At 38.3% G+C, this 21,928-nt stretch overlaps 1 protein-coding gene across 6 annotated transcripts in view; it reads right to left on the reverse strand.

Annotated features, from left to right (window-relative positions):
• Nucleotides 1-21,928, reverse strand: part of PTPN13 (protein tyrosine phosphatase non-receptor type 13) — a 123,955-nt gene that overhangs the window by 98,387 nt on the left and 3,640 nt on the right. Inside the window, exon 1 of one of the 6 annotated variants that reach the window (XM_065689025.1) lies at nt 21,463-21,484. The exons of the other annotated variants lie outside the window; for them this stretch is intronic. The gene's annotated coding sequence lies outside the window, so the exon portion shown is untranslated. Of the gene's footprint in view, nt 1-21,462; nt 21,485-21,928 lie in introns of those variants that run through there. 6 annotated transcript variants of the gene reach the window in all.

The following is a 21,928-nucleotide window of genomic DNA, read 5'->3' on the forward strand; positions in this document are numbered from 1 at the left end:
GTACCACAACACACCAAACTCAAAACATTCCACATTGATTTTGGAATCACAGAAGCAAATAGGTTGAAAAAGACCTTCAAGATCATCAAGTCCAACTGTTACCCCAGGATGGCCAAGTCCACCACTAAATCACTAAGTGCCTTATCTACACAGTTTTTTAACACTTCCAGGGACGGTGATTCCATCACTGCCCTGGGCAGCCTGTTCCAATGCCTGACCACCCTTTTGGTGAAGCAGGTTTTCCTAATATCCAGTCTAAACCTTCCCTGGCACAGCTTGAGGCCATTTCCTCTTGTCCCATCTCTTGTTACTTGGGAGAAGAGACCAGCCACCTCCTCTCTACATCCTCCTTTCAGGTAGTTGTAGAGAGTGATAAGGTCCCCTCTGAGCCTCCTCTTCTCCAGACTAAACAACCCCAGTTCCCTCAGTCGCTCCTTGTCAGACTTGTGCTCCAGGCCCTTCACCAGTTTCGCTGCCCTTTTCTGGTCCATGAGAAGAATACAACAAAACATCAATGATTACAAACACAGCCACATGAAAAGTGGCACAAGTTGGGACTGGAGTAGGATTCTAGTTGTAGACTACCTGTTTTAGTAATTTTTTGGTAACTTTGTTTTGGTAACTATTGTTTTTCTTCCTCAAAACTATCTTCAAGCTGCAGCGCTTGACTGTCACACAGCAAAGAGCAGACCAACAGGTCTGAAGATTTAAAAAGCTTCCGTGAAATGGATCTCTGCAATCAAGGAACTGATTGAAGCAAGTTGTAGAGAAGTGTTTTTGGGAAAATGCATGGCCAGAGTTCTCCAGCTGTACTATCTGTTAGCAGCCAAGTACCATTAACTTAACTTGATGAAGCTAACAGTGAAAGTGCCTAGCTAAAAACATGCTTCTTCCCCACCAGTCTGTTTGCAATGGACATTTTTTACAAGGAGAAAGGAGAAATTTGTAGGAATGATAATATTTACAATGCACAATTCTGGATTCTCAACGCACAATTCTGCTCTCTCGAATTCTAACAGCCTTCAATAAAGTGTCTGGTCCTTTATTAACACAGAAGCTGAAGTGCTAAGTGATCAAGAGGTACAACACATTTGGTGTTTACCTAATGCCTGAAGTTTGGAAAATTGCAACATAATGACAGTACAAAGTAACTTAAGTAAGAGAAAAACAAAGTTTTTGTAGAATACTGTATCAAAACCATATGGACTGTCTACCTTCACATCTTAGCCCTCTAATTGCAGCTGTGTTCATGGCTATATAACACTGTGTAATGCTCATTTTCCAATTAAATCATAGAATCATAGAATCACAGAATAGTTAGGGTTGGAAAGGACCTTAAGATCATCAAGTTCCAACCCCCCTGCCATGGGCAGGGACACCTCCCACTAAACCATGTCACCCAAGGCTCTGTCCAGCCTGGCCTTGAACACTGCCAGGGATGAAGCATTCACAACTTCCTTGGGCAGCCCATTCCAGTGCCTCACCACCCTCACAGTAAAGAACTTCCTCCTTATATCTAATCTGAACTTCCCCTGTTTAAATTTTAGCCCATTACCCCTTGTCCTGTCACTACAGTCCCTAATGAAGAGTACTTCCCCAGCATCCTTATAGGCCCACTTCAGATACTGGGGAAGGCTGCTATGAGGTCTCCACGCAGCCTTCTCTTCCCAAGGCTGAACAGCCCCAACTTTCTCAGCCTATTGCCATTTCATGAAGTGAAATTATTTAGTTTCATGAAGTGAAATTGAAAGTGTTTAAGGCCAGGCTGGATGGAGTTTCGAGCTACCTTATCTAGTGGAACGTGTCCCTGCCCACGGCAGGGGGTTGGAACAAGATGATCTTTAAGGTTACTTCCAACCCAAACCATTCTGTGATTCTATGATTTAAAAAGTATATTTAAACTCCTTTTTCTAAGAACTCAGAGAAAAGAAGCTGGGTGATAGCAATAGGGGACAGCAGACTTAAGAACAGCAACCTCCTAAAATGCAGGAAAGAAAAGATGGAATAAAGATGATTTCTCTCTGTTAAGGGTAAACTGAGTTCATTTCAATTGAGCAAAGTGGGGCTAATTCAAGAACAGAGTGTGAGTGGATCTCAGGAAAGCTGAAGAGTATTGGCCTTAAATGACAGCACATGAAGCTGTAAGTAAAGACTTTTCTCTTGTACTAACAGTACCAACCAGTCTGCTTCAGATTTCCAAAGATGTTCCTGGCAGTTCCTGTGGTTTTCAGTATATCAAGCTGACTGGCAAAGTGACTGATATCAGCTGAGTGGCTCACTAGTCTCATTGGCAGAGTTCTCAAAGGAGTCTTCGGTTCCTGTCAGGCCACTTTCTTGCAATGAGTCCTCTCCCTGTCTCCTCTTCATTTAAGATAGGTATGATCTACTGTGCTGGCATCCTATGCCCTGCTCCTTTCACTCCTTGTAATAAAAAAAGGGCAGATAGAAGAACATGGAAAGATGCAACTGCTACAGATGAGTTAATCTCCTTTATTCTTGGGAAAACATTAAGGTGGCATCTTACTATGAAGCCACATGGAAACTTAGTTGAAGATGGGATTGTGAGGCTTACACAACTAAGCACATCCTGATGCTACACCTTGCTTTACAAGGTGAGAAGTCCAGGTGCAGTCATGATCAGGAGGCATGACTAAGGGCTAGGTGGTATGAACTCAGCATGAACTGTGAAGGTGTGGATTCCCCATACACCCAAAACCCACACACAATCATAGTCACAGAACATCCAAGAAGGGACATTCGCACGGCAGAGAACACAACACAATGCAGGAATACAGTAGGCAAATTAAAACAGTTAACACTGGAGAAGCATATAGAATCATAGAATCCCAGGTTACATGAACATTACTTTCAGGTTGCTTGTTCTGGGCCAGAATTTATTTCCACAGGAAAGGATTTACATCATGTGGAGGCAGCTCTTTTTTGCTGGAGGACAGGAGAGTAAATTCAGGTGTAAATAATTTGTATCAACAAGCCCTGAGTGCAATTTCTCACCCTCCATGCCATTCAGCCTTAAGCCATGCAGGCAGCACAGTTCCAAGAAAATGCTGCTTAAGCCAAAGGCCTCTCCCCTATCTCAAACACTTCCTTTAAAAAGGCTGTTTACCTCATGAGGACCAACTGCCAGCTCCTCCCTCTAAGGAAGACAGCTTATACACTCCCTGATGGGTGGGATGAGTAGTTCTGTCTCTTGCCTGTAAAGCAAGCTCACTAACCTCCTTGCCCCTATGCTCTACAGCCCAAACAACCTGTGCTAAAAGCACACCATCTATGGAACATCCAGGCAGCACCAATATAGCGCAATGAGGTGCTGACATTTTTCTGAGCCTGACATTTTCTCAGTTCAAGGTAAGAGGGAAAGCACAACAGGAGAAGCACCTCACACCAAGTAATACTGTCAAAAAGACTATTTACAAAGTATTACTTGCTTCCCCACACCCAAATAAATTGTAGTTTTCAAAACACCTTGCTCAAAATCCTGTTTTTGCTCAACCACCAACTTTTTCCCTTAAGCGTTTTAAATTTGAAATTTAAGGTCTCCAACAGCAACCAAGAATTAGGAAAAGTTTAACGGCTTATTCTTTCCAGATTGTATTGAATTCTTACCAGCTACTGAATTGAGAAGCTATTGCTATTACTATTATTGTGTTTAATAAAGACTATAATGTCAGTAATTTTGTCAAGTTCCTAAAAACAGGCTGAAAGTCAAAAAGCTAAACTGCTTCAACTTAACTGCTGCTTCACAGCTTTGTGTTTTGGTTTTAGTAATACATATCCCTTGCTTTTTAACTTGCCTTTTGCATCAGCATTTTTCCCTGTCATAACTTCAGAACCAAAAGTTTAAGTCAAAAGCTCTGCTTTAAAAACATCAGCTAAGATGCTTGCAGTACCTCATATTTATTTGATATCAGAATACACGTCCAAGAAACATGGAGAAGACCTGCTTTAGTCACACACTCTATATGCATCCAAAATATTTTCTGTGGTGAAAAAAAGCACCTTATTTCATCTATATACAACATTGCTAGATAAGTTAATCTCTCCCAAACAGGAAAATTATTGCCCCTTTGCTCCACAAGGTATACTTAAGCAAAAGGTGCCTATTTCCAAGGAGCACTTTCCTCTTAGCAGATACACAAAGAGCCCTTTCTCAGCCTCTCCTCTCTAAAAAGACAATTCTGTCCAAAAGAACCTCTTAAAAATCACTTTTCTAAAGCCATGATTAGCTCCCTAAAGATAAAAGACACATCTTTTATTTTTTTTTTAGAAAGCGTGAAGTGCTTTCTAAAAGCACTCAATGTGCATGAATCCCAGTGAAACCAAACTGGAGCTATACCTGAAGAGTTTTGAAAGTCTGGCCTCTCCCATTGTAGAGCCTAAGTATCTGCAGTCATTACCATGCCCTGTAATTTCAGAAAGCTGGCATCTCTCCTATTTATTTACATTGACCCACATCTTACACCCCTGAAGAAGACCTGGCACACATCTATCAATTAGTTTACCCTCAATAATACTGTTGCTGAAACTGCTTAAGTGCAGAACCCTGGACCCAAGTTAGAAAGCTTGTGCTCCAGTAGTCTTTGAAACCTGATTTTCAAATATGCACATACTTAGATGTGTGCACATAAAATGTGGTTTCCTATAGCTGCAGGTCCAATTTGCATAGACTACTCAAAAAACAAGGCATTATTTGCAAATATTCAAGTCAAGCACACAATCAAGAGAAATATACAAGCTAATCAAGTCCACTGTGTTTAAGTAATTATTTTTATCTTTTTTTAGAATCCTGCTCTAAAGTTAATTACTGCACATTATTCTCATTTATTGTTTTGAAGTATAAGGAAACAAACCCTTGTGCCATGACCACTTTTCGGCACTTCTCCTATAGATACAAAGACGGGATAAAAAGCCCCACATCCCATCTCCCTCCTCTAAATAGCTGCCAGAAATTGTGTGAATCTAAGTTTTTGCAAAAACACACACTTCTGTGGCACTTTTCACTCAGTCATCTACCTGTAAGTACTATTCCTTCATTTTGGAGAGGTCAGCAGAGAATAGCATTACCACCCAAGAACTTCACCACATTGCGGAAGAGATTAGCTTCTTCCACTCCTATTTTTCCTTCCGTGTTCTCTTTTTGTCTTCCACAGGCAAACAGGATGAAACGTCAGTAAAACAGTCTCATGCTTCTGGACCTATCTTCAAACATAAAATAACAAGAGAATTTCTTTAAATTTGCATCTCCTCTTCAAACTGAGAGCTTGCTGCTTGAGCTCAAGCCTCCTAAGTAAAGAAACGGAAAGTAGCTCAAATCTGTGATAAAACACAAAGAACACAAGGACACTCCCAGAAGTATATGGCACTGTTGGCCTTTTATTTGAGCATAGTGATGCTCTCACACCCACTGTAACAGAGGAGATATTAGCATTTCTCCTTCCAAAACCCTAAATCGGTCTTGTATTCCCATGTCTGGAAGACAGAAGAATTGAGAATATTGGCTCTCACCTCCAGGGCAACCAATGTTTATTTTACTTGAGAAATGCTTGCTTTCTCTCCCAGAAGGTGGAAATAAATCAGCTTTTAGCATTGGACTGAACTTACAATGGAAGACAAGCAAGGGTTATTGGCGACTCCTTCCCTTGCTCTTCTGTCTCTATCACCAGAACCAGATAAACTTGTTTATCTGAGGCTTCATGCAAGACAAACTAGTAAATCCAGTCCAAAATGTATATAATAATAATGAAAGTCATGTTTTCTAGGCAACTGTAGAATGTTCTTTTATATACCAGGGTAGCTGATGTTCCACATCTGATATTAAAATTTTATTCAGAAGAGTATATAATTATCACTACAAAGTAAGCTTAATCCACATAAATCAGGGCATGACTCTTGTATCCCTCTCTCAGTTTAATTGCCAGTGTAACATCCTTGGGCAACTCCCTTATTTTGCTGCTGATCTGCTCCACCTTGGAGAGCTACGTCTCCTTGGTGCATTTCTCACACTTGCAACTTTCATTTTAATTGCTAAGTAGCAACAGAGGACTTGTGACTAAGACAAGCTTTATAAATGGAGAAGCAGAAATCTCAGGACTGCAAACCAGCTTGGCAACAAAAATGCTTTTCAAATAGCAGATCAACCAATAGTACCCTTATTTACACATAGCAGATGAAATTCTTCTAAAGACATGAAATAATCACAAGCAAAATACATGGTACTATTGACAACATAATTTCATGATGCCGTGATGCACTGTCTATCATACAGCTTCACTTGTGACAGGCAAATTTCAGACTCTGTAGCAGTCTTAATGAAGATGCCTTCCTCGGCATCCTTCCATCCCGCTTTTTTTCAGTGCCCAGTGACAGCAGTGCTCTTCATGAAGTACACAGGGGTACACAACTGTTGCTAGGTCTATGTGGGTGACACGCATTGTTGCCATGGCAGGGACACACTACCCTGAGAGAAATTAAGACTGGCACCTCCTGCTTTAGTCCAGCAGTTATTCCATTGTTGCAAACTAACTACACATTCCTCACATACTATAAAAAGGTCATGACTGAAGTCTGGCCTCATTCACTTGCAGCTTTTAGCAGAGCTGAAGAGGGATTGAAAGCTGTGGTCAGAGGAGGAGAAACAGTAGCACACACACGATTTAAATATCACAGTCACTAGGAAGCATTATCCTGTCAATAAATACTACTTCCCACCATCTGTGACATTTCAAAGGTATCTGCAAGTAAGACAATCAGGCTCTGATAAGCAACTCAAGTAAGTAGTGGTAATTGTACAGAGTAACTGCTTTTTCATATCACACAAAGACAATTTTCTTCATAACAACCCCAGTGTTTGAGAACAATAATGATCAAATTTTAACACCAAGATATGAATTGCCACAGACTAGAAACTCAGTGACTCTACAAGTAAGTTTCACTGATTTATCAGGTAAAAATTAAACCAGCATTCCTCAACAGATAACTTCACTAATGGATAAATCTACTCTAGAGTGGGTTTTTAAAAGCTTAGCTTAAGGTCTCTCCTGGGGTAATGAAGTGATTTGAATTTTACTGTATTAGATAAATTCTCCAGTACTGAAGGGCTCAGATTCTGACAGATTATAAACCCTTACACTCACAGTAACAGAGGATGGTACCTTGCTTTAAAAATGTCTCTTCTCAGCATGACAGCCCCTTTGCAGAAACATAATAACCAATGTAAATGAAGGCAGCACAACCAGATCAGCAAAAAACCTGAGCATGATATGCCACCAGAGTAAAAGTCCTCAAATTTCTTAGATATGCCATTAGAAAGTGGATTTCAGGAAGCTTTACAGCTTTTCTTTCTTCCTGTTTCTCCTCTCTTCCTTTCCCCTCCCCCCCCCCCATTTAGAAAATTGCTAACTTGCAAATAAGCGCAGAAACATCATGATGTTAACATGCTAAATTATTGGGAAAAATACTTCTAATATCCACCAACCTTAATAATCAAGAAGAGTGTCTAGGACTGCAGTATATTTGTAAATCACTGTTAAAGTCAACATACTCTCAACAAGTATAAAGCCTTACCCCATCAAATATTATTTCAAAACCAGATTTTAATCCTATATATGCACAGCCAAACCTTCAACAAGTGGATTTTGCTGTTGTTATGGTGGGTGACCTGTGGGGTTCATTTTGCTAGATTTCTTCTGCCTGTGGGACGGATATGAGAAAAAAAAAAATCCTTGCCAGCCTCATGTGTTTGACTAACAGACATTTTGGAAAAAGAAATTAGAAGAGATCCTTCACTGTGGCATAAAAACAGTTTCTCCACAGCTAGAACAACCTAATGTATGGTACTCATGTGAGAAAAGTACCAGTTTCAGAAACAGTTCTGTTGTGGTTTTAGTTTGAAAGCAGCACTCTTGTATACTCATGACAAGAAAGCAATCTGCTAGCAGGAAGTGTAACTTGTGTACTCCTAAGACTCTAGTATCCAGAGGATAATTCGTACTAACAGCTACTTCATATGTACTGCCTGGGAAGGAAACAATATCTGACAACAGAATAAAACCTGGCCAAATGACAGAACAAGTCTGAAAATAACACCTATCTGCATCTGACTCCTCCAGCACTTCCTCCAGCTTTACCATAGGCACATGGAAGTAAAGAAGCTGCACTACTGCAATACAAGGATTTTTTTGTTTAAGTACACACTTAGTTCAACAAGAGTTAAAACTCCCACGTGGACCATCCCACCTACCAATACTTCCACTAAACAGCACTTGTACATATTTAATTTTGCTACAAAAAAGAGAATAACCCCAATAAATTTAAAAATTACCACCTAGCAGGTGTTCTCTTTGGCTAAGCACTTGCTACAAACAGTCCAATGGCCTTCTTACCTAACACCCTAGTCTTACGCAATACCTAGTTTTCTTGCCCTTTCCTACTCAAGTCAATCTACATCCTCACTCACATTTTCAGCATTTATTACTCTTGGTGAAAACAGTTGATGAGAGTCAACAATTACTGATGGAGATGGACCATCTCCTGAATAACACTCTACTCAGCCATGACCCCGAGTGATGTTTTAGTTCCTGGTGACTGACAGGAACAATTCTGAAGCAGCCCTACAGCTCCAGGTGGAAGTGATCATGTTCTCAAACTTTAGGGTGCCTGAAGGTTCTACCCATGTGGAGGGTCTATGTTGCATCATTTCTTCAGTCACTGATGCTCAAGACAGTAACATTTCCAAGTCCTTGGTAATTCAGACTTCTTTAAGTGACTGCTTGTGTTCTACAACATGGGCAACAGCACAGAATCCCAGGACTTGCAGCAGTAAAAGAAATGTGCTGACAACCCAGACGCTTATGATTTTTTGGTTCATATTTAGGAAAAAAAAAAAAAAAATGGAGCTATGGCATAAGGAACAGAACAGACCCTGAGGTCTGCAGCTGGATGACACCATGGATATCTTATCTGTGAACTCACCTGTCTGGGTGTAAAGCTATTACTCACACAAGTGATGATTAATTCTTATTGTGAAAGTCTGGATTTCTACCCTGAAAAACAGACAAGATAGAACATAGGCCTACATTTCTGCTGTCAAGAAGTGTGTACACAAGAGCAGCCGCAGCTTTAGGACCAAGGCATAAGCTGAGAGATCCTTACTCATTTATCTGAAAGTTGAAGAAAATGTTAATTCTAGCACAGTACCAAATATCAAGTCTTATTCTGAGTACTGCATTTTCTTTTCTGTAGCAGCAATAAAAGTAATTTCATTTTCAGACAGCTCTTAGCTACTTAGGCAGAAGATTTATACTTTCTGTATGCTCAAAAATGCAAGTAAAAGGGTCTGTGGTATGTTGTTCTTCTGTTAGGTGTGACAATGTATACAAAGATTACGCTAACGAAATTTTAAGCAGGAATCAGTGTCTAACTTTATAAAGCAACTTCATATATTTCCAAGTAAGCACCAAATTCAAGAGAACTACCTCTTCAAAACAGAGGTATCTGATGTTATCCCATTGTTATACAGAGACCCAATCAGGAAACAGGTATGCTCCAAGGGAGCACCAGAGATGTGAACAGGCAGCTGGTTGGATTTGACTTGTCCACAGAACAACTGTTCCTACACAGAGCAATTAGAAAGACAACAAATGATAAGCTGCTGCCTCAAATGAAGGCAGATTGATACTAAGGAAAATGAGAAGCACTGTCAAGTGAGATTACATTTCTGCCTCTCTGAACTTTGACATAAACCTTCAGGGAGGATGTGCTTTTGAACACCCATGTGAGAAAGAGTGTGTGCGTCCCCCCACACATATATATGTGCATATACACATACATGTACTATTTTACCACCTGCCTCTATAAAATTTATATATGCATTTGCCTGAATGCGTGCACTTCCTGTACACCAAGCAATTCACTTCTGGCTTAAGTTTCTGCTGCAGGAAAGGAGAAAAACCCTGAAGGACAGAGTTCTAAATGAGCAGGAACACTTATCTGTTTTGAGAAGTCAACTACCTGAAAGCCTTGTTAGAGGGTCTCTAAAGCCTATTAAAGGTTTTGGCCAAGGCAGATTTAAAGTAAGATTCTGTAAGCGTTTGTAAAACCAGATTTGATACCAGCAGATGGACTGCAACTGCAGTAACAGACCTCCATCTGTCCAGAAACCAGCTCTTCGTTCTATGTGTATGCTACTGCAAGCATAGTGCTAACAAGTCTTAACAGGCAGAACCACTTCCTGAGAAGGAATTCAATGGCATTCATCATCTGTGTATACACCTGTCCTTAAGAGACTCTCACAGCAGGTTCTTCTCACTGTGAGTAGCTTTTCAGAGAAAAATTAACCTATTTAACTGTTACTTCATGAAAGTACTTAGTTGCTGTTCAAGAGATACAAACGATGTTTCCCCTTCCTGAGCTCAGGAGCAGATTGTTGGAAAATCATTACATTGTCCTTGAACAGGATATATCTCTCTTTTTTTTTTTTCACCCAGTAACTGATAATCTGTCAATGTAATGTAAATTAGGCAATCTACCAATAAGCTCCAGACATGAACTATATTAAACAGCATTCAGTGAAGCCAGTAACAAGAAAAACCCGAACTGGATAACATGCAGGATAATTGAACTCTGAGTTAGACACTGCAAGCATCAAGATTCCTTCTTCTGCTCAACACCTGCATGTCCCAAGCACAGAATTTGTGACAACTAAGGTGATCATTTATCTTCTCTGATTGCAGGTCCCTTTTTTTCCTGCACTTCCTTTCATACTCATGCATACAGTAATTAATTTAAGACTAAAGTTGTACATACTCTCTTCACATGCGCTCCCAACCAGTAACCAAATTGCAGGGCACATAAAAATTTGAGAGCAAGCAGAAAACATGCAGGTTATACTCTGATGCTGTGAAACAGACCCATTGCCCATAAAAAAGGAAAAGACACTTTATAGGAATGGTATTATTATATTATTCCCTACTGGTTCATTATATGATTTCACAAAATTCTCACTCATCTGCTGCTAGCATTTCCATACTCCAGTATTTCTCAAGCTCTCACGTTGTTTAGGTTCCCTGTTAAATCTAACTTTAGCAGGGTTTCTAAGCATATTACTCACCACCATCTTGCAGATACTGAATAAATATTGTTTTCTTAAGGCAGACTTTCGTTATCCAACCACCCACAGTTAATCCATTTCCTGCAACTGATAACATACATCAAGATTTACCTACTCTTTGCCCATCTGCTTCACCCAATTCTGTAGATGTGGTATAGACCGAGTATTGACAATAGTATAGTCCATGTGACAACTATCACCAGCTAATTTAGCAGCATATCTACAGATACTTTATCAACTGAAAGATTCCACACAAAACATTAACATTTTTGCTCACAGATGCTTGCTTTCTAAATGAGCTCCTTATGGAGGCCAACATCTTCCCAAGCAGCTTATAGAATCTAGTTTAAATCCTGCAATTAGGAGGTTTTAGTTCCAGATTAATTAGAAGACAAAGCCACTTGAAGACTTAGAATGCCTATGGTTAGTAAATTATGATCTTGCTCCAAAACACGAGTTGACAAAGCACATATGGCTTTGTACCAAAATTGCACAAGTTAATCAGAATCTGACTGGTTAACTACGGTCCCTCAGCCTGTCACTCTGTTCACCGCACTTCAGCAGAATATATCATTATATACTGCATGATTCAGTCTGCTGTTTATAACTTAACAATTGTTAAATTGACTATACTGCCCCTTGAACAAATTTCTAACACACACCCAATGTATGATTCATCTTAAATGCAGAGGCTATGTGTAATTTCTTCAGTCCTACAACCATGATATTCTCCATGTCTTAACTGCCCTCAAAGGTGATACGATTATTAGTCCTTTCATATAGATGGGTAAACATGCCATTGCTTTTTCGCAAGAGATTCATCTACCTCTTTTTGCTGCCCTGCTTCAAATCATTACCAAGCTTGAGGTTTCTGAGACAAGAAAGTGAATGGGATTCCGAGTGTAAAAAGGACACTCACCACAAAGAACATAAGCTTCAGTATCATTTGACAGCAACATAAAAAGTCTGCAAGGGTGATTTGTAGACCTTGTAACAAGACCTTCCACACAAATCACACTACCTGATCTACAGTAAAGACAGAGAGATAGTCCATGATACAATATATTTGATTCAGCTTCACACACTAGAATGGATGAAGACTCCATCTGATCATTATCTGCACTCCATAATATTTTGGTACTTGGAGAAATGACAAGACAGAACAAGCTACAGAAGATGGCATTTCCAATAAAACAGGAAAAACAAGACATCAGTGCCTCCTCCCATGACACAATGCCAAGCCTGCTGTCGCCAAAATTAGAGTTCAGGGAAGTTTTGCTTTGTCTGGATGATAAATACATTCATATTAGTAGACTTACAGGACAAAGAGATGTATTACACCCTTGGCTGCATAACAAGGACAAACTCGCAGAAACTTTTCCTCCACAGGCCTAGAAACTGTGAGAGGAAAGCAAGTTACTGCATCATTTTTATTTTTTTTTCCCCAAGAACATTCTTATGAATTATAATGGAGAGGTAGTGGGAGTGAGGACATACACAGATAATACCCATGTACAAATTATACTTGCTGGACTGGAAAAGAAGCAAGAAGAAGGTTGTATTAACCTGTGAACCTACTGCCTTAGTGAGGGATTAAGTGAAAGGAGAATAGAAGGATAATGTAACAGCACTTGAATCTTTTATTGATGCAGCTGGACCACAGGGAGTTAGACCACAGTTAAAGAAAACATCAAATTTTGCTGCCTTCTCAATCAATTTGATAATTCCATGTACAGCAGCTTAACCCCAACTATTCATTTCATGGAGATTCAAAAATACCACCTAAAATAGATCCACAGAACCATATAAAATAAACACCACGACACAAAAAATCCCATCCTTCCAAAAAATACGAGCTCGAGTCTTACACAATATGGCCTGCATACAATGTACCAACTTCCATCCTTTCCATGCATGGCTAAAACTTCAAACAAATCTAAATTTTCTTCCAGTCCTGGATTTCAGTTTTCATCTTGCAAACTTAAAAAAATGGGTATATTATAAAAAAAATATGATTTGAATTATCAGTATATAAATGGCATAAACTTCTAATAGAAAGCACTGCTTTTAGGAAAAAAATTTCAAAGTTTTGTGCAAGAAGAAAAGATGGGCTGAAGCTCTTTGACTCCTATTTCCATCTTCCATCGCTAAGCAAATACTTTGGAAAAGAAGTGAAGGAGATTATTCATTGATACAGCACGTCAAGTCATAAATATGAGGCTCTGTAAAAAGCACTTGGGCAGTAGTCTGAAACAGATATCAAAACTTTCTGATTTATAAACAGTTTCAAAACGTCTTCAGTTTTGATATATGTTGTCTCACTAAAATGCATTCCCTATAAACTTTGATTATAAAATACAGAATTTGAATGATAGTTTATCAACTGGACCAGTTGTATTGGTTTACCTCAAGCTGCATACACTTATCTGAGAAACAGTAGTATTAGTAATGAGTGAGAAGCCTCAAGGGTTCACCACTTACAGAAATACACAATTTGATACTAACAAAAGAAGGCAAGGAGTTACAAAAAAACAAACTAATAAAAAAACTGCAAACAAACAGGGAGGGAAGGAACAAAATTTTACAATCTTAAGATTAAAATCTAAAGGACAGGAGAACTCAGTATCTTCACAGTCCATGGTGGGAGCTTCCTTCTTGTGCAGATACACAGAGACCAGAACAAAGCCTTCATCAGACAGTAGACTTAGAAAGAAAGCATATTTGCACAAAAGCACATGTACTCTTTTAGCCAAGGAAGAAATACCTAATTTACAGACAAAGTAGCAGCTAGGGACATTGGAATCTTTCACATAATAAATTCATAAGTCATTACAGATGCCAAGTCTTACTGGAAGACTTAAGGCATCCTGTGGACCATTACTAATCAATTGTAGATGAAAAATACTTTTCCCTCACAAAATTCTTTACAGTATTTTTTACAATTTGATTTATACTACTGCTCATTTTCCACCCACTTACCTAGAAGCAGAATATTACCCCAGTCATTTAGGGGGGAAATAAATGCATAGAACCATTCACAGTCTGCATTTTTTAAAAGTACAGATTTACAGATTACGAATCTGAGTTTTGGCAAAAAATAACAACTGAAGACAGGTGGTACCAATCCACTTCTGCTTTTAATCACACACTCTCAAATTTTTTAGCAATCTTCTTCCACAATAATCAGACTTCTATAAAAGTGGCTGTAAGACTTAACACTATTTTACACCATCAGTCTACAGACAATAAAAACACCAAAAGTTTTTTCCAACTGACAGATGGAGAAGGAGGGGGGAAAGGAAGAAGAAAGAAACTTAGACTCTCCTCACCCAGAAGTTATACACAATTCACAATTGCTCTATATTAAAGAGCCTGCTGGCCAATGATTAGAGCTTTTGTCACCCCCAAAAAATCTGAGTTCCACAAATCATTTGAAAATGGTTTAAAGACCATATACCTCAGGGGTCCAGAACTATTATAAAATGAAATCACTCTTATTAGATGCATATTACTCCTTGGCACAACAGTTGTGTCGTGTTGTTAGGTTGGTTTGCTTGGGGTTTTTTAAACTGGCTTTTATAGTCTAGCATTGAAAAAACATCATAAGCCTTGAAATGAATGTTGTCTACAGAAAAGGTAAATTTATATATAAATTATTAAGGTCTAGACAAGCAATAGTTTCTTCCACTTCTCCAAAACCACTGAAGAGGGAAGCAGAACAAACAAGATTTTGCATCATCAGCAGACTTCCAAAGCAGCAGTTCGTATTACGGTAAAAAGTTTAATTCTGTGATCTTCAGTTCTTTAACAATCTCAAAGCAGTGGCAACAGGTGGGACAGAATTGGTGAGAATTAATGCATATATCAAAGAGTTTGGTTGATGTGAATCACAAAAATATTTTCTATGATATTGCCAACTATACTGTCTACTGTGCAAGCACCAGGGAAATTTTCACATACCACATTAAATACAATTTGTTGATTCTATTCTGCTCTTTAATACTCAGTACTGAGAGACACAAATTTCATCAGTATCTGATATCACAGAACAAAAGGGTTTGCACTGAAAGATGCTTTTTGATTATTCTATGCTTATTTCAGTATGCAAGGCCAAAGAGCACCCAACAAAACAGCACATGTACTAGTACCAACAAAGAACAATAATCTGATGTTGAGTCAAGCAAGAACGAAAAGAATACCTTTTATCATTTCAGAATATCCTTCAGTTCTTAAATAGTTCAATTTCCTTTGCAGACGAGTGATGACATGCTATTTAAATCTGTACAAGTCGTTTTTGTTGTGCTTTTCATGTGAAACCAATTAAAATGACAATTACTTATATAATCTATTTAATTATTTCATCAGGTAGCATATTTTCACTTCCCTCTTCAACAGCTAATACTGCTACAGATACTTTGTGCTATCATCAAAGTATTCCAGTCTTTTTGTCCCCTCTTCCTGAGCAACTATTTTTACTCCAGACTTTTATGCACAAAAATTAACCCCCTTGATTACTTGACTATCAATTACTTAATCCTACCTTAATGGATCTGAATAAAAGGGAATAAGGACAGAAAGGATGAACAAACATGCAAGGAACTGCAGTTTGACCAGCCAGCCCAACATCTTGTTTACACTTCCTCAGCTAGGTAGAAACTTCTCTCCATTTTCAGGAACAGGCATGACCACTGCTGATGCCTCTAGAGCACTGACCTAGCTGCAACCAATGCAGGAGTCTGCTGTAATGCAGACTTTCTTGGGCCGCGCAGTAGTTCCCAGTGTTTGGATGCCTTCTATTCCTAGAGTTCGTCTCTGAACAGCGAGTCAGCCCATGTGGACACACACTAGCTTTAAAGGCACATCACAAAAGATATCTTATTAAAGAAGTTTTCAGTTTGGAGGAGCTTCCCATTTCTTTTAGTATGTAGAAGTCTACACAATGTTCAATACAAGTAGTACTGTACTGGATCAGACCACCCCTCCTATCCCCCTTCCTTAGCAATCACCAGTTTATTAAACTCCTGACCTAAAGGTTATAAGTGCACAGTCAAATCTAATTGTCACTAATGGTCTCTGTTCTGTTAATTTCTCTAATCCCTTTCTGAACAGATTCACACTTTTCCAGCACATGACATTTTGTTCCAGTAAGACAGCTGTAATTAAGCAGTCACAAGCAGTATTTTATTTTGTTTGCTGTGAAGATATTAGCCTATCTTCTCAAATTTTACTACAGAAGAACATACTAAGGGTCTTGAAGGACCCTGTAATGTCTCACAGTCACCCAACTTCTACCAACCACTCTAAAGTAAATGTTTGCAGCTACCAAGAATAAACTGGTTTTAGACCCACATTTACTGTGTGCAGTGCTATGCCCAGTTACTACCACAGTAACTGACAAATACAAACAACAATCTTCTAGCATACAAAATATTTTCTATTCTGAAGATAAAACATGCAAGTAAAACTACAAAATTATAATAACATTTTTTAGGACTTTCCTTAGTATTTTGTGACAAAATAACAAAAAGTAGGCTTAAGGGTTTCTTCCTTTATACATTATATTCCTCAAATTCATAGAGGACAGAACCAGGAAGCAAGGAAAAAGGGAGAAAACTGTTGCTGGAACTGTTTTTGCCAATTGTTTAAAGCAAACGCTAGTGCTAATGGGATACAATGGTATCAAAACCTACTGAAAATAAACATGAACAAAATAGTTCATTTTTACAATTTACAGTCACAGTCTTCTGAAACACCAGAGGCTTGTAAGAATCATGGTGAGCACACACATTTTATTTTGACATGAAGGAGCTTTGCTAAGCTGTTTCAGTAATTCAGTTCTACACATTAGCCCATGTGCTTAAAGCTCCAGGCTGATTTGGCTCTTCCACACGTGATAACCTAACCGCAAAGCCACTCAATAAATGAGTATATATAGCTGATGAAGCAAACTTTCACTACTGCCAGCTAGCAAATCTTTACAAGCGGATAATCTTTAAATTCTTTATTAAGGTCATTCAAAGGATTGCAATGACAGGGCAAACTGAAAAATCGAGCTATTCAAAAATTAAGCTTCTTGGGAATTAGCTTGTGTTGCTAAATGTATATATTTGTCAAAGAAATAGTATCAGAAGAAACCTCTTTCAGGAAACATAAGTCTAATGCTCTCGGGTTTCCTAAAAAACTTAGTGTCTTGCAAATCTTATTATAACAGATCATTACAGCAGACTTCCCAAGCCGATTTCTGATTTTTGGAGTTTGAACAAGCTTACAAAACCTACAAAAAATCCCCACAAGCAAACAAATAAAAACCCCACACATCAGATAATTAACTGTGGAAGGTCCTGAAAATGTCTATTAAGTTTGGAGACCCAAAAGTTCTTGCAAATTTGAAGGTCTGAAAATTCATCCCAGCCTTTCTCAGGGAGAAAGCTCAGTTCACAGAAGCCTCCACTGCCACCACATGAGATGACAGGGACATTCTGGTATGGCCTTTACGGATTTTTTGTGTGTGTGCGTGCCTTCCTTTCTTCTTTTCTCCACCTTCTGTTTTTAAACTGTGTGCACCGCCAAGAAATACTGATTTTCTAATTTTCAAAAGCTACGCAATCTTGGTCAAATTTTCCAGGTGCTATACAAGTATATTCTAGCTAGCTTGATAAATAATTTCTTCCTTTTTCAAATACAAGCCATTTAACATTTCACAACTGATATTCCTGTGAGAGACCACTTTCTCTTAATTTACATACAAATTTATATTGCAGTGTCTACTGTAATGGTACATATCAATAACAATGTCAACGGTATTTGTATTCCGCCTGCATCCCACTCAAATTTCTAGTGAAGTTAGCAGGGAGATTCTTGTTGCTCTTCACGGTGTAACTATTCAGATGCCAAACACCAGCCTGCATAAATGTCAAAGTTACTTTTATGGAAAAAAATAATGAAAATTTTAATTTTCCCTAGATTGAACAATTTTTTTTTTAGTATTTCAGTGGATTCATTAGACGTGTTATCATTTTTTGCTGCTACTCCTTGAACAGATTTCTAATCATAATCAATAAGCTAACATTTACTGCAAGTTTTTTGAAGCTCTCCTTCAAATAGCTATGAGAAAATTCCTTCAAGTGCAGGGCAGTGGTCTAAGAACAGAGAAAAGATGAATGAAGATATACAAAGGATCCTAAAAGATCTTCATAGATTGTCTTTTCTAAAAGACAGAATCTATGAAGGATGGAGAGAAACTCTTCCCTCCTAAAAGCCTGAGATGATAAATGCTTTAGTGAGAAGTGCAGAGAGTGCTTATTGCCAAACAAATCTCTGATTAACACATGCATACAGGCAGCACTCCCTTATTTCCTATAAGTCAAACTAATGTGAAGACCAATTTTAAGCCTTACATAGACGAAATCAAACTGGCTTCAGAAGAACAAATGTAAAATGGACCTCAATCACTGGAAAATAGTTATACCAGACAAGGCAACTGAAAGAAATACCATAACAAAACTTCTGAAGGAGAAAACGGTATTTACCACCTGTTGAAACATACCATTTAAGGAAGTTACATACAGTCTTTAATTAGGCTGCTGGAGGGATAATTCTGCATAAACCTAACCACACAATTGTCCAGTCAGCAACGTATACTACAGAGATGTCTCTCAAAGTAACACATGTGCTGTTACTCACTGAAATTAAAAAGCAAAGAATAAAAGTAGCACTTGTACCACCGTATCAACCATTTGGTTGCCTGGAATTCACGCTCCCAAGTTAATTCATTGAAGGCAAATAAAGCTTTGTACTGACTTAACAAAAACAAGCTATTATTTTACTGACCATAACCCTAAGCACTAGTAAAGGATTTTACACTTACTGATTTTACAGTAAAGATACTAGAATGCAAAACATCTGTTCCCTTTCCCTTCTCTAACTTTTCTCTTTGCTGAAACACTAAATTATGCAAAGAGAAACGGGCAAAATCAGTAAAACTGTTGCCACTAATGCATTTTGACAAGAGAAGAAGAATCAGCAAGTTCTTCTACAGAACTGATACTCTATATAAATTTTCTACCTACTTTCCTCAAAGTTTTACTTTTTATTTATGACATTGATAAACATCTAAATATTCCACTTTTTTTCACACCTCTATTGTGAAAGCCTCTCACAGCGTGCAAGTCCAAATCTTCCATCATTTAAACCAGGCATGACTTTGCCAGCAAGTACAACTATTTCTAATGCTTAAAGTTTCAAACTAATTTAGCCCCCTCTTCAGTCCATTTAATCTTTTAAAATTACCATACATGGAATTGTTGGCAGAAAAGGTCAACAGCTCCATCGAGAACGGTGGAATACATTTAACACCAAATAAGGCAGCTTACAGGTTTAAAATTGTAGAGTTAATATTTCAAAAGCCGTTTTCTACAGGCTCTATGAATACCTGCTGTGCAGCAGATGTGGCTTTACAAGTAAAGTCTCATTACCTTCCCTTGGTGACCTTAAGAAAGCCCTGGAACCACCAGCTTCACAGGTTTATTGGGATTTTCTATGCCCTCCTTGTAGCCACTCACCTCTGTCTGAACACCTGAAAATACAGTAGCCAATCTACACACTATAGAGATGCTAAATAAATTAATATTCAAAAGGGAAAAATCCTAATCTGAAACATGAGATCAATCACTGGGAACCGATTCCCCTGCACAAACAGGGAGCTGCAAATGAGAGAGTCTATAGCCCTTGAGTTAATGAGATAAGCCATGCTCTGGCTCTACTCAGTAATAACTTAGAAAGCCTTTGGACTTAGTCCTTGGGAAGTTTCTATAACAGGTTTTAAGGGCCTGTCCACTACCTGAGTACAACACCAGCTATTACATTAATAAAAATAAAGACTGACTGAAGAATGGACATGAGACTCAGAGAAGCTTACATCTCCAAACATGCAACTTTATTGCATTATTTACATTGACAACTCTGAATAGTTGTTCCAAAATAGACTGAAGTCAATAGAGAATGCAACAATTTCTAATACATCGGAGTAACCATGCTACTGCAATGAACTAGTATCATTACTTTCATACAGCACACAGCAGTGGTGATAAGATTCCAACACACATGGATATCTTGGAACCTTTTAGGAAGACTACTGTCATCCAGCTGCTAGAGAACATCAGCTGCACCTACACATGTATATAAAAAACTGTAGTCAAAATGCTTTTACAGCTGTTTTAATACTGGATATGAAACACAGGTAAACCTGGTGCTTCCACTATTTATCCAATAAGAGTCTGTCATTCATTACAATGAGAAGCACATTCTATCTTTAAAAAATGAGGAATCTGTATGATCTAATAGCTTTCTTCCCTCAACAAATTACAGAGCAACAAATAAAACTATATTTCAGGAAAAAGTCTCATGGGAAAGAGCCTCTCTTCAAGTTTTTACCTGAGAAATAAACAGAAATGTTTCCTATTGAATTCAGCATCAATTTCAACCTTACAGCACAAAACCAGATCACCCGCAATTTTATTATTCAAGAAAAGTCACCCAAGTAGCGCTTCAGCACAAGATTTTTTTTTTCCTAAATATAACAGAGTTCAGTTATGACATTTCTGCACGTGCCTGAAACCAAGTACCTAACTACATACAAATACTCAGTTACAAAAGATGTCAACACCATATCATATAAAAACCATTTCGAGACTTACTTCCAAATATTTCAGCAAACTCTATAGGAAATTCCTTCCCATATCTCTCCCATACAGACAAATGTTCTTTATCAAGACAATTTTCAAGAAACAAACAAAACATAATCATTATCCAGAGTTGTGAGAAGATCCCAGAAAAATTGTCCTTCCTCTGACAAAGCATAAGTACACATAAATAGAAGGTCTTTTCAGCTCTACTGAAAAAAGCAATTTGGTTTTCAACATCAGATCAGTTCAGGAACAGGTTTGTGTTCAATTCCAAACTCGAGCACTTAAACTTTCATTGTTTTTAAGTCTTTCAATTCTTCTCCCTGTGCTTTACTTCTAGACACTAAACTGGAAAAGAGAAGGAAGCTTTATTCCCAAGCACCCCATCTCAGCTAATGACAGACTGTTTGAAGCAGGAACAATGAGCTGACACAGCACCTCATTACCCCATCATCTACAAATCCTTAATAACACTCAACATCCTACAAAACTACAGTATTCCCTATAAATAACATCAATCAGAAATCAGCAGTTTTAATACTGGGTCTCCTTTAATTTTTGACATATTACTTGGAGACATTTCCGTGGCATATTAAATTTACACATAAAAGATACAGAACAACAGATGAAACCCTGAGAACAAAGCCTTCTCACCTCTGTTATTCTTCCTATGGAGTTTCATAAGCTAACTGGAGCAGATCTCTATCCTGGCAGTTGGATTTTAAACTCATAACATGTATCATTGTCCCACGGCAGCCTACTAAATTCACTGCCTTTTATGACAGTATTTTAATAGATAATGATGCACAAAGAATATGCCTAGCTGCTCACCAGGCATAGGAGAAAGAGAAGCCCGGACAAAATAAAAACGGCACCAAAGAGTCTTCTGCCCTTCCCAGCTGTAAATGCCAGCTTCCTTCACTTCAGGAGGAGGTGGGGCTGGGAAACACTCCTTTCAGAAGTTCCACCCTTCTTTACACATGCACAGATTTCATTAATAGTTAACTGGCGACATACAACATTAACTTAATCTGGTATTCATAGCTTTCCATCCAGGCTTGCCCCATGGTAAGCACAGCTCAAGGTAACTGCTTACAAATATTTTCTGCACCATGACACA

The sequence above is a fragment of the Lathamus discolor genome, chromosome 1, assembly GCF_037157495.1.
Source record: "Lathamus discolor isolate bLatDis1 chromosome 1, bLatDis1.hap1, whole genome shotgun sequence".
In the NCBI taxonomy this organism is placed as follows: Eukaryota; Metazoa; Chordata; class Aves; order Psittaciformes; family Psittacidae; genus Lathamus; species Lathamus discolor.